At 41.3% G+C, this 12331-nt stretch overlaps 1 long non-coding RNA gene across 1 annotated transcript in view; it reads right to left on the bottom strand.

Moving 5' to 3' along the window:
- Window positions 1-360: 360 nt before the first annotated feature.
- Window positions 361-12331, bottom strand: part of LOC141985248 (uncharacterized) — a 47119-nt gene continuing 35148 nt past the window's right edge. Inside the window, exon 3 of the long non-coding RNA XR_012638892.1 lies at window positions 361-510. This is a non-coding gene — a long non-coding RNA (uncharacterized LOC141985248). The remainder of the gene's footprint in view (window positions 511-12331) is intronic.

The following is a 12331-nucleotide window of genomic DNA, read 5'->3' as shown; positions in this document are numbered from 1 at the left end:
AGTTTTCTGTTCAGTTCCCCAAAGTCAAAAGAGGTAACCACTAGGCCATTAGTCTATGCCAAAGGTTACAAACACTTATGCTAACTTTCTCTAGCTAATCATACAGGATACAGGCCTGTATGTTCCTTGAGTTACAGCCAAGGATAATGAAGAAATGTGTACTGGAATTATTCAGTACAAAACATAATCCAAGAGAATAATAATCAAACCAATAAAGAAAACAGATTATATAATATAGCAAGCTAGCAGGCTAGCCCCATGGGCTACAAAACCCTTTGCATCATGGAGCAGCACTGTGTAGCAGTTCTCCATACTGGATCATGGGTGTGTTTTGGGAGCAAGGAGGTGGGATCTCTACACACTTATGTTTGCTACCCCTCCTCATGTCCTGTAGTAATAGCTACAGCCATCCTCTGCCCTGGTTAGGATTCCATTTTTCAGCCCTTGCACAACCCATCCACTCCAACTGGGTGCAACTTGCTAGACGTTTGCTCAAACAGCATCAGTTACCTTAAAAAAAAAAAAGAAAAAAAGAAAAAAAAGATTTTGAGACTTCAATCACCTAGCCATCCTCATCCTGATCCCCCTTCCCAAATCTATTCAAAAATAAATAATTGAAGTCAACATTCTTGACTTACCACTTTGTCCATGCATTTGTTGCCCATTTTGAGGTCTGTGCCTGCTGCTAAAGATATTTTACAGCAAAAAAGTTAAGAGCATCCATGACAAGTACAGAATATTTACTGTAAAATAACATTTGTGCACAAGCAGGACTATGTTATTATTATAGCTCCACAAACTGAATTTCAGGAATGGAACCATGAGAAAAAGATTTGTTTCTCTCTCTAAAAGTATTTAATTTCAGAGTATGGTGCTAAAAGATTTTATTATTTTTCTCATGATAACTCCAGTCCCATTTTGTCTTTAATTTAGATTATCATAAGATTTATTGTTTATTGGTAGGCAGAGTTCGTAATTCACATGAAGACACTGAATAGCATAGAAAGGATTTATTTTGTGCTTGTGGGATTTGCTCTCAGTTTGGAGTATTGCACAAGACTGAATAGATTGTTTCCCCCTGCAAATCAGAGAAACTGTGCTAACAGGATCCATCCTTTCATCAGGAAGTGGCCTCTCATTATAGTTGCAACACTATATCCTGAGCAAGTGCAAAAGGAAATTCTTCAACTGGAGAGAGTTCACAGAAATAACAACTTCAAGGGCATTCAGGGAGCAGATTCTTTTGAGATTTGGGTGAAACACACAGTTTAGAAGTTATACAGTGTGAAAAACAAGGATGTGCTTTTGATGAAAGAACATTCAAGACTTTAAGGGTCTAATAGGGTTAGTTATTATGCAACTGACACTAAGAGAACAGCAGTGATTAGTGTTTCTAAGGAACAGCCCTAAGAATGCTCTGACCTACATTGCTCTTATTGTAGATATACTGTATAGAAGCTAACTGATGTAGTGATCGGCTTTTATAGGCTGACAAAATTAATGTGGCATCATTAGCAGTTATGGTTGCCTGTGGAGAAATAATTATGCAAGTTATGAAATGGCAATTATTGACCTGGCAGTGGCAAGACTGGGATATAGTCAGAGAAGAAAACAGACTACCACATTGATTCTGTCTCTCTCTATGGACAAGCATGTATGTATATTTTTTGGAAAAGGGCACTATCTTAATCCAGAGGGAAAAGAAACACATAATTGGACCACTGTTCTAGCATCAGAAGGCTGAAAGTATAAACAGGTAAACTGGACATTTATCAGGGCTTTCTGAAATTCTGCCATATGAAGAGACTTGCTGACCACACTGCATATGGATCTGCAGTTGTTTTCTTAACCTCTTTCTGTTCTTATTACCAATATACAACCTGACATGTCTGTGGCACACTCAGGGTTTTCTAGCTGTAGCGAATGAAAGCTTGATTGCCAGTGCACACTGATAACTGACTCAATGCTGTGGTTTTTGTACTTTAGATCATTCATTTCCTGTTACAAGCTGCAGCCTGTTGATTTCTCTGCATTATTGCTAACGTGCCAGCAGTGCAACAGACATTTTTGTCAAACATGCAAATTGTTTCAGTTCATCCAATTTCTGTAAATCCCCCGTTTGGCATAGAATAGCTGAAATAGCTACTAGAATAAGAGACTAAAAATAAAGTATCATCTAATTTAGATATAAATTAAGCTTCTCTAGATCTTTAGTGTTTTTTTTCCTGGCACCTATCACTGTATTACTGAACATCAACAGAGTAAATATACTAAATCAAGAGTACTGGTGCTGCTGAGTTTCATAACAAAGCCTCAAAAATGCTTACAACCAAATTATGCTCTCAATTAAATCACTGTCAGTGGAGTTAGTCTGGATTTACACTGGTATAACAGAGCAAAATTGGGCTCTTACAGTACAGTATCATGTACATAGTGCCAAGAGGTGCATAGTAATTTTCAGACAGCTTGATGAAAAGTTTTTTGACCTAAACAGTTTACAATCCAAGTAGCCGTATCTATTGCGTCCATTATATCAGAATCCAAGTTTCATGTTTGAATGGAAGTAACTTCAGAAGGAATGTGGGTATACGTAAAAAAACATTGCATTATACACTGGTAACAGTGCTTTTTTGCTTTACTTTTTTGTCATATTACAGCAAGGTCTATTCCAAGATGATCCTCTAACCACAGATCCTTACTCATTTATTACTGCTACAATTCAAATACAAAGATTTGCTGATAGTTATTTGAAAGACTCTGCTAGAAATGCAGTCAGGGCACAAAGATATTTCATAGTGGCATTAGGTTAAGAGTGATTGGAATACACTGCTTGTGTACTGCAACTTTTGCAACTAAAAAATAATACCAATATCTCCCAATTTTAAACCTTTATGCAATTTTTCAAGAATTTCTCAAAACATAATGCAGTACACACTAATGCATTTTTTCCTTGGAACAGATACACTTAGACAATAGTCCAAGAGACAATTTGGTTCTTGAAAAAAGTTTAATATCAGACAATGGATTATGCACAGCATAACAGCAGCAGCGTATAGGAACGGATGGAACACTTCAATAAGAAACACTGGGTTCAGGAGCTTATCACAGAAGTGAAATATGAGGAGACTTGTTGGATGAGCCTGTACATCTCTCTCCAGTACCTTTTGTAGAGTTTAGACACAGGATGTAAAAATTAATTTTAGACAGCTGAGTAGTGTCAAATAGGTGTATTTTACTTAAAAATGGCTGGGATCATCTAAAAACAGATTTTACAGGCACTTCCATAATCTATAATAATCTCTTCTTGTATTTAAAAGAAAAAGAGAAAAGAAACAAATTAGTATTTAAAGCTCCATGGGAAGCCCAGGATCAGCACAGCTGAAATGACAGCTCATTTTCATATGAAATAATAAATAAATATACACAATTCTTCCCGAAGTTTGGACTGTACTTGATTTTTCTAGTGACAATATAGGTATCATGATGCCTGACATAGGCCATATTTTCTGTCCTGCAGCTCTGCACCAATGTCCCTAAAAACAATGAAGTAAATTGCATTAAGGGAATAATATTGGGGAAATGCTTACAAATAAACTGTAAATCACAGAATCATAAAATTGTAGGACAGAAAGGGACCTCAAGACAGGGGTGAAAGTAAGTCAAGTGACTTACTGGTACTCTGGGGCCAGCTCTGGCCCCCGGAAGGGGCGGGGCCTATGGTGGAAGGGGCGGGGTTGAGGGAGTCAGAGCCAGCCCCAGCCCACCCTGTAAGGTAAGTGCCCCCCCCCACCAGGGTAGCAGTAGCAGCCTGCGGCTCCGGGGGCTATTTAAAGAGCCCGGGTCTCCCCTCTTCTACCGCCCTGGCCCTTTAAATAGCCACCGGAGCCCTGGGGAACCGGCGGGTCTCCAGCAGCTATTTAAAGGACCAGGGCGGCAGAGACAGCTGGAGCCCCGACCCTTTAAATAGCCCCTGGAGCCCCCGCTACCCCAGGGCTCCAGCAGCGGGGCTCTGAAGGCAATTTAAAGGGCCTGGGGCTCCAGCCACTGCTGGGAGCCCCAGGCCCTTTAAATTGCCCCCTGGGGAAGCCAGGCTGCCCCAGTACGGTGCACTGGCTCTTGCTGGTACGCTGTACCGGGGCATACTGGCTTACTTTCACCTCTGCCTCAAGAGGACATCTAGTCCAGTCCCCTGCACTCGTGGCAGGAGTAAGTATTATCTAGACCATCCCTGACAGGTATTTGTTTAACTTGCTCTTAAAAACCTCCAGTGATGCAGATTCCACAACCTCCTTATGCCATTTATTCCAGTGCTTAAACTCGCTGACAGTTAGGAAGTTTTCCCTAATGTCCAACCTAAACCACTTTGCTGCAATTTAAGCCCACTGCTTCTTGTCCTATCCTCAGAAATTAAGAACAATTCTTCTCCCTCCTCCTTGTAGCAACCTTTTATGTACTTGAAAACTGTTATGTCTCCCCTCAGTCTTCTCTTCTTCAGACTAAATAAACCCAATTTTTTCAATCTTCCCTCACAGGTCATGTTTTCTACACGTGTAATCATTTTTGCTGCTCTTTTCAGGTGCCTTTCATCCACACTGAACTTTCAAGAAAAGGAGTCTATATTATTAACCTCGCTACAACACTGAGAACAACATCTGCAGAGGAGGTATAAGAACCCCTTAACATTAATTTGGAGGAAGCAAATCCTAAAAAGAATGGATTTACTCTGCTGCATCATTACTTACAGCAAGGATGGGAAAAAATTATGATGTATTTCTGGTTCCTTGGTCTGACGTTCTGAATGGTTCAACAGAAAATTTCTTTAGCATTTGGGATTCTCAGGCCTTTTGACCTATAAATAAAAATTTAGCATAAATTCTGCAGTTGTAAACCTTGCCACCAGGGGCCACTAACAGTAAATGCAAAAAGAAAAGGAGTACTTGTGGCACCTTAGAGACTAACCAATTTATTTGAGCATGAGCTTTGGTGAGCTACAGCTCACTTCATCGGATGAATACCGTGGAAACTGCAGAAGACATTATATACACAGAGACTATGAAACAATACCTCCTCCCACCCCACTCTCCTGCTGGTAATAGCTTATCTAAAGTGATCATCAAGTTGGGCCATTTCCAGCACAAATCCAGAAATGGCCCACCTTGATTGACATGCATATTGTGGGGAGAGTGGTCAGTTTGGATGAGCTATTGCCAGCAGGAGGGTGAGTTTGTGTGTGTGGGGGGGGGGTGAGAAAACCTGGATTTGTGCTGGAAATGGCCCACCTTGATTATCATGCACATTGTAGGGAGAGTGGTCACTTTGGATAAGCTATTAACAGCAGGAGAGTGAGTTTGTGTATGTGTGCTTTTTTGGGGGAAAAGGGGTGTGTGTGAGAAAACCTGTATTTCTGCTGGAAATGGCCCACCTTGATTTTCATGCACGTTGTAAGGAGAGTGGTCACTTTGGATAGGCTATTACCAGCAGGAGAGTGAGTTTGTGTGTGTGGTTTTTGGAGGGGGGTGAGGGGGTGAGAGAACATGGATTTGTGCTGGAAATGGCCCACCTTGATTATCATACACATTGTGAAGAGAGTGGTCACTTTGGATGGGCTATTACCAGCAGGAGAGTGAGTTTGTGTGTGGGGGGGCGGAGGGTGAGAAAACCTGGATTTGTGCTGGAAATGGCCCAACTTGATGATCACTTTAGATAAGCTATTACCAGCAGGAGAGTGGGGTGGGAGGAGGTACTGTTTCATGGTCTCTGTGTATATAATGTCTTCTGCAGTTTCCACAGTATGCATCCGATGAAGTGAGCTGTAGCTCACGAAAGCTCATGCTCAAATAAATTGGTTAGTCTCTAAGGTGCCACAAGTACTCCTTTTCTTTTTGCGAATCCAGGTTTTCTCACCCTCCGCCCCCGCCCCCACAAACTCACTCTCCTGCTGGTAATAGCCCATCCAAAGTGACCACTCTCTTTACAATGTGTATGATAATCAAGGTGGGCCATTTCCAGCACAAATCCAGGTTTTCTTACCCCCCCACCCCCCTCTAAAAACCACACACACAAATTCACTCTCCTGCTGGTAATAGCCTATCCAAAGTGACCACCCTCCCTACAATGTGCATGATAATCAAGGTGGGCCATTTCCAGCACAAATCCACGTTTTCTCAGACACCCCCCCACACACACACAAACTCACTCTCCTGCTGGCAATAGCTCATCCAAACTGACCACTCTCCTTACAATGTGCATGATAATCAAGGTGGGCCATTTCCAGCATAAATCCAAGTTTAACCAGAACATCTGGGGGGGGGGGGTAGGAAAAAACAAGGGGAAATAGGCTACCTTGCATAATGACTTAGCCACTCCCAGTCTCTAAGCCTAAATTAATAGTATCCAATTTGCAAATGAATTCCAATTCAGCAGTTTCTCGCTGGAGTCTGGATTTGAAGTTTTTTTGCTGTAAGATAGCGACCTTCATGTCTGTGATTGCGTGACCAGAAAGACTGAAGTGTTCTCCGACTGGTTTATGAATGTTATAATTCTTGACATCTGATTTGTGTCCATTTATTCCTTTACGTAGAGACTGTCCAGTTTGACCAATGTAACAAAGCCCGTTGCCAACTGGCCCACATATCTATTCAGGGGACACCATCACAGGGCCTAACAACATCAGCCACACTATCACAGGCTCGTTCACCTGCACATCCACCAATGGGATATATGCCATCATGTGCCAGCAATGCCCCTCTGCCATGTACATTGATCAAACTGGACAGTCTCTACGTAAAAGAATAAATGGACACAAATCAGATGTCAAGAATTATAACATTCATAAACCAGTCGGAGAACACTTCAATCTCTCTGGTCACGCAATCACAGACATGAAGGTCGCTATCTTACAGCAAAAAAACTTCAAATCCAGACTCCAGCGAGAAACTGCTGAATTGGAATTCATTTGCAAATTGGATACTATTAATTTAGGCTTAGAGACTGGGAGTGGCTAAGTCATTATGCAAGGTAGCCTATTTCCCCTTGTTTTTTCCTACCCCCCCCCCCAGATGTTCTGGTTAAACTTGGATTTATGCTGGAAATGGCCCACCTTGATTATCATGCACATTGTAAGGAGAGTGGTCAGTTTGGATGAGCTATTGCCAGCAGGAGAGTGAGTTTGTGTGTGTGTGGGGGGGTGTCTGAGAAAACGTGGATTTGTGCTGGAAATGGCCCACCTTGATTATCATGCACATTGTAGGGAGGGTGGTCACTTTGGATAGGCTATTACCAGCAGGAGAGTGAATTTGTGTGTGTGGTTTTTAGAGGGGGGTGGGGGGGTAAGAAAACCTGGATTTGTGCTGGAAATGGCCCACCTTGATTATCATACACATTGTAAAGAGAGTGGTCACTTTGGATGGGCTATTACCAGCAGGAGAGTGAGTTTGTGTGGGGGGGGGCGGAGGGTGAGAAAACCTGGATTTGTGCTGGAAATGGCCCAACTTGATGATCACTTTAGATAAGCTATTACCAGCAGGAGAGTGGGGTGGGAGGAGGTATTGTTTCATGGTCTCTGTGTATATAATGTCTTCTGCAGTTTCCACAGTATGCATCCGATGAAGTGAGCTGTAGCTCACGAAAGCTCATGCTCAAATAAATTGGTTAGTCTCTAAGGTGCCACAAGTACTTCTTTTCTTTTTGCGAATACAGACTAACACGGCTGTTACCCTGAAACCTGTCATTACGTAACAGTAAATGTGCAGTAATGAAAATATTACAAACAAGAAAGAAGAGAGATAACAAAAAGCCATTTTGTGCATCAGGATAGTAGATTGATCTGCCTGGATTTTATTATTTGTTCTGTTATGGTAGCACCTAGAGGCCCTGATCAGAATCAGGGTCCTGCTGTGCTACATGCCACATAGAAGTAGACACGGTTCCTGCTCTGAAGTACTTATTACCTTTGGTTTTCAATCAAATCATTGATAATTGGAACTTAATCTGTATCTCTGACTTTAGTGTCTCATGCTGTCTTGTGTTAAGCACAGCAGTAGGCATAGAACATGACAAAGGGAGGCTTTCACTCATTCCAAGCATCAAAACCACATGTGACCAACGTTAGTCATGTCGGAAGGCACTAAGCTACTATGGTGATGGGGGAGGTATAAGAATCTGAATAGAATGGAGTATCAGATCTTCACATTCCAGTTTAAACTCCATGTATAGTTCAGAGATCTAATGGTTCTGTGGGTGGCTGGATGCACACCTGGATCTCTATTCTCTTCCTGCTGGAAGCCAATGGGATTAACTGAGGCCTCTGACATCTCTCTCTCATCTTTTAGCCTGCCTGTCACTAGAGAGTGCACATCAAAACTTGGTATCCTAGTCATATCATTTCCAAAGTAACAGGTTCCTACATTGGTATACAGCAGGAAGTCCCAAACGTTATTTAATCACAGGCTGCATTGTCAATTTGCCTGGATGTCAAGGGCCACAATTAATTTGCACACCAATTGAAGCAGTCTGTAGTCACCTTCCTCTTCCATACGGAAGTATGGCTCATGCCGGCTACAAGTCCCAGCAGACATTGATTCATTTTGATGTGAGCAGCCCACATAAGTGCTATATTCAGAAGCCACAGGTCTCAGCAATCACAAGGATGGCCACATGGTTGATTGTAGTATCTGTGGGATGCTCTTTGGCCATGTCCGATGTAGACACTTCTGCTTATTCTCTATAATCCAAAAGAGTCCCTAGGAGTTTCCTTCTACCTAAATAGTCCCTCCCCCCCACAAAAAAGAAAAAGAAAAGAAAAGATAGTGTTTCCAATAAACTAGCCAGACAATACTTTTTTTTCTTGGAGATGTTGGGAGGAAGGTAGAAGAGACCCAGCATTTCTTTTCCTACAGTGGCTAGAGAGACAGTGTAATCAAATAAAAGGACACACCCTGCTGCATAAGCACATCTAACGGTTGCCAATAACAGCTGCCTGAGGAGTCTGATAAGGCACCAGAAGCTTAACATCTGGGATCTACAACTTATCCAAGGAGTGGCTCACCATCCTGGCAAGAAATGTGACACAAAACTGGCCTGCTACAGCTGGCTGAGAATATTTTGTATTCAATTTTGTTGTTAAAAAGGACCCATAAACAGAGATGGAGGAAGGATAAACTCAAGGTAGCATAGTACAAAAAAAGCAAATGACATGGAGTGGGATATTTAAACCACAGAGCATTAGCTAATATAGCAGAACTTCTGAAGACAGTGGGTGAACACACAGAGAAACAAGAAAACACACATAATAGCGTAGTTTGGAATTACCTCCAGGAAACATGAGAACAAGAAAAAACTTAAATCTTAAATCCAGACAACTGCTCAGCACCATTTCAACTCAAGCCAGATAGGTCAGCTCTGTTCTAAAGGACTGGGAGGATACCAAGATGATGTAGGAAACAAGAAAACCACTCTCTCCTCAAGCACCTGGTACAGCAGAGTAGATGTGGAAAAATATCACCTAGGCTCTGGGGTTTCTAACAGCTGAGTCATTGTGCTCATGCTATTGATAGCGTGGGGGGTGTCATACCAACCCCTCTGCAAATTTGCAGACTAGACATGTGGGCTTTCTTCATGGCCACTGATGTCCCCATTTTCTTAAACCGTCCCAGAGATGTCTATAGAACTATCTGGAGGCTACTAGGGTAATTGCAACCAGTACTAGATAATTGCAGAGATGATCACAAAGCAATCTTTAAGCAAAAGGTGCAGAAACACCCCTCTCCCCGCCACAGATATGGTAATCTCCATGATAACTGCATCTTTGCCCAAAATGTCTGTATCTCAAGGCAACGCCACCAGATGAGAAGGCAAGAAAGTCATATTGTCTGCTTCCTTCTGGCATAGCAGTCCAATTGAAGTGTTAATGGTGCAAAGCTTAGGTATATGTTGAGTGAATCTTTATTTGTATTTCTCTTTTTATTTTCTTCCGCTTGCCCCACTTCCCCTGGATGAGAACCCAGCCCCCTAAGGTGTTAGGGGAGGACTGGCCAGCAGGGGCGAGGTCAGGACTAAGGGTGATGGTATTGAGGGTCGGGGATACAATGGGGGGGGCAGTAAGAGGGGGACAAGGGCAGGCACTAACTGGGCAGAAATGTGGTACTGTTAAGGCTAACCTGCCTGCTTCAGAGAACCAAGGCTCTACATTTTGCTCTCTTAGGGACTGACAAATAAAAGTTATTAAGAGTATAAATAAGCTCAGTGCACTATGGACCCACAATACAAGCTTAGAACACTCAGTTCAATGTCCATTCTTGCATCTCTGAATATTTGTACTTCCATGTGCCAGGTGTCTGTTCTGAAACTGATGGGACATGTTCATAGGATTATTTAACATTTATATTGTGGTAGCAACCTGAGACTGCAAACAAGTTGTGGTCTCATTGTGTTAGACATTGTGCACAAATATAGTAAATGACAAGAATGGCACAAGTCACAAAGTTTAGGAGGTATCCATGGTTTTGGTTTGTACTCATCTTTATGTATCATGTCACAGAACTGAGTCATGTGATTTCCTGAAGGCTAATACTGTGTTACTGAAACCCTGGGAAATTCATAGAATCAGAGGGTTAGAAGGAACCAGAAGGGTCATCTAGTCTAACCCCCTACGAGATGCAGGAATTGTTGTGTCTAAACCATTCAAGACAGATACAGTTCACCTGTATCTTCTCATCTTAGTAACTGGGCTTGAACTCAGCACTCAGAGCAGCCCTCAAGGCTGAAATAAGAAAATACATGCAAAGAGGAAGATTAATTTAAATTAGGGCTGTCGATTCCAAAAACTCCAAAAAATTAACTGTGATTAAAAAAATTAATCGCGATTAACTGCAGTTTTAATCGCACTGTTCAATAATAGAATACAATTGAAATTTATTAAATATTTTGGATATTTAAAAATTTTTTTTTTTACATTTTCAAACAAATTGATTTAAATTACAACATGTGATAAATGAAGGGGGGGAAGCTCCCTTATGTGGACACCCAGCTAGCCAGTTAGCTATAGAATCCCTCTTGGTAGTTGTTCTCTACTTGCTTAACCTGTACAGGGTTAACAAGTCCACAGGTAAAAGGAAAGAAGTGGGCACCTGACCAAAAGGAAGGCTAGAACTTTTTAAAATTGGGAAAAAAACTTTCCCTTTCTCTTATTGTTATTCTCCGGAGAGAGAGGAGAGAACAGAGACAGGGCTAAGACTATGCTGTAAAAGCTTTTTGTCAGGTATGAAAATCATCAGATCATACCTAAACCTTCTCATTTAAAACCCCAGATATGTAAGTATATCAGAAAATGTCTAGAAAGATGCGATTAGGTTTATCTCTGTTTATTTCTTATTGGCTTGTGGACTTCTCTGTGCTAATCCAAAATGCTTTTGTTTTGCTTGTAACCTTTAAGCTGGACCTCAAGAAGGTTATTCTTGATGTTTAATTTTTATAAGTGGGTTTTTTAAATCTAGCAAAAGCCTTAAGTTCCCGATGTATTTCTTTTTTTTTGTTTTTAATAAAATTTACCTTTTTTAAGAACAGGATTGGATTTTTGGTGTCCTAAGAGGTTTGTGCACATGTTGTTTAATTAGCTGGTGGCAACAGCTGATTTTGTTTTCATTATCAGCTCTTCCCTGGAAGGGAGGTGAAAGGGCTTGAGGGTACCCCACAGAGAGGAATTCCCAAGTGCGCCTTCCTGGGTTCAAAGGGGTTTTTTGCATTTGCGTGGTGGCAGCATCTACCCATCCAAGGTCAGAGAGAAGCTGTAACCTTGGGAGTTTAATACCAGCTTGGAGTAGCCAGTATTAATTTTTTAAAAAAAGGAGTACTTGTGGCACCTTAGAGACTAACAAATTTGTTAGTCTCTAAGGTGCCACAAGTACTCCTTTTCTTTTTGCAAACACACACTAACATGGCTGCTACTCTGAAACCTATTAATTTTTAGAATCCTTGCTGGCTCCCACTTCCTGCACTCAAAGTGCCAGATTGGGGAATCAGCCTTGACACAACACAATACAAAGTATACAGTGCTCACTTTATATTATTTTTATTACAAATATTTGAACTGTAAAAAATGATAAAAGAAATAGTATTTTTCAATTCACCTCATACAAGAACCATAGTGCAATCTCTTTATCGTGAAAGTGCAATTTACAAATGTAGATTTTTTTTTTGTTACATAACAGCGCTCAAAAACAAACCAATGTAAAACTTTAGAGTCTACAAGTCCACTCAGTCCTATTTCTTGTGCAGCCAATCACTAAGAGAAACAAGTCTGTTTACATTTACGGGAGATAATGCTGCCTGCTTC

Source organism: Natator depressus, chromosome 3 (assembly GCF_965152275.1).
Source record: "Natator depressus isolate rNatDep1 chromosome 3, rNatDep2.hap1, whole genome shotgun sequence".
NCBI lineage: Eukaryota > Metazoa > Chordata > Testudines > Cheloniidae > Natator > Natator depressus.
Note: the sequence above shows the minus strand (reverse complement) of the source record. Positions and strands in the feature narration are given on the sequence as shown.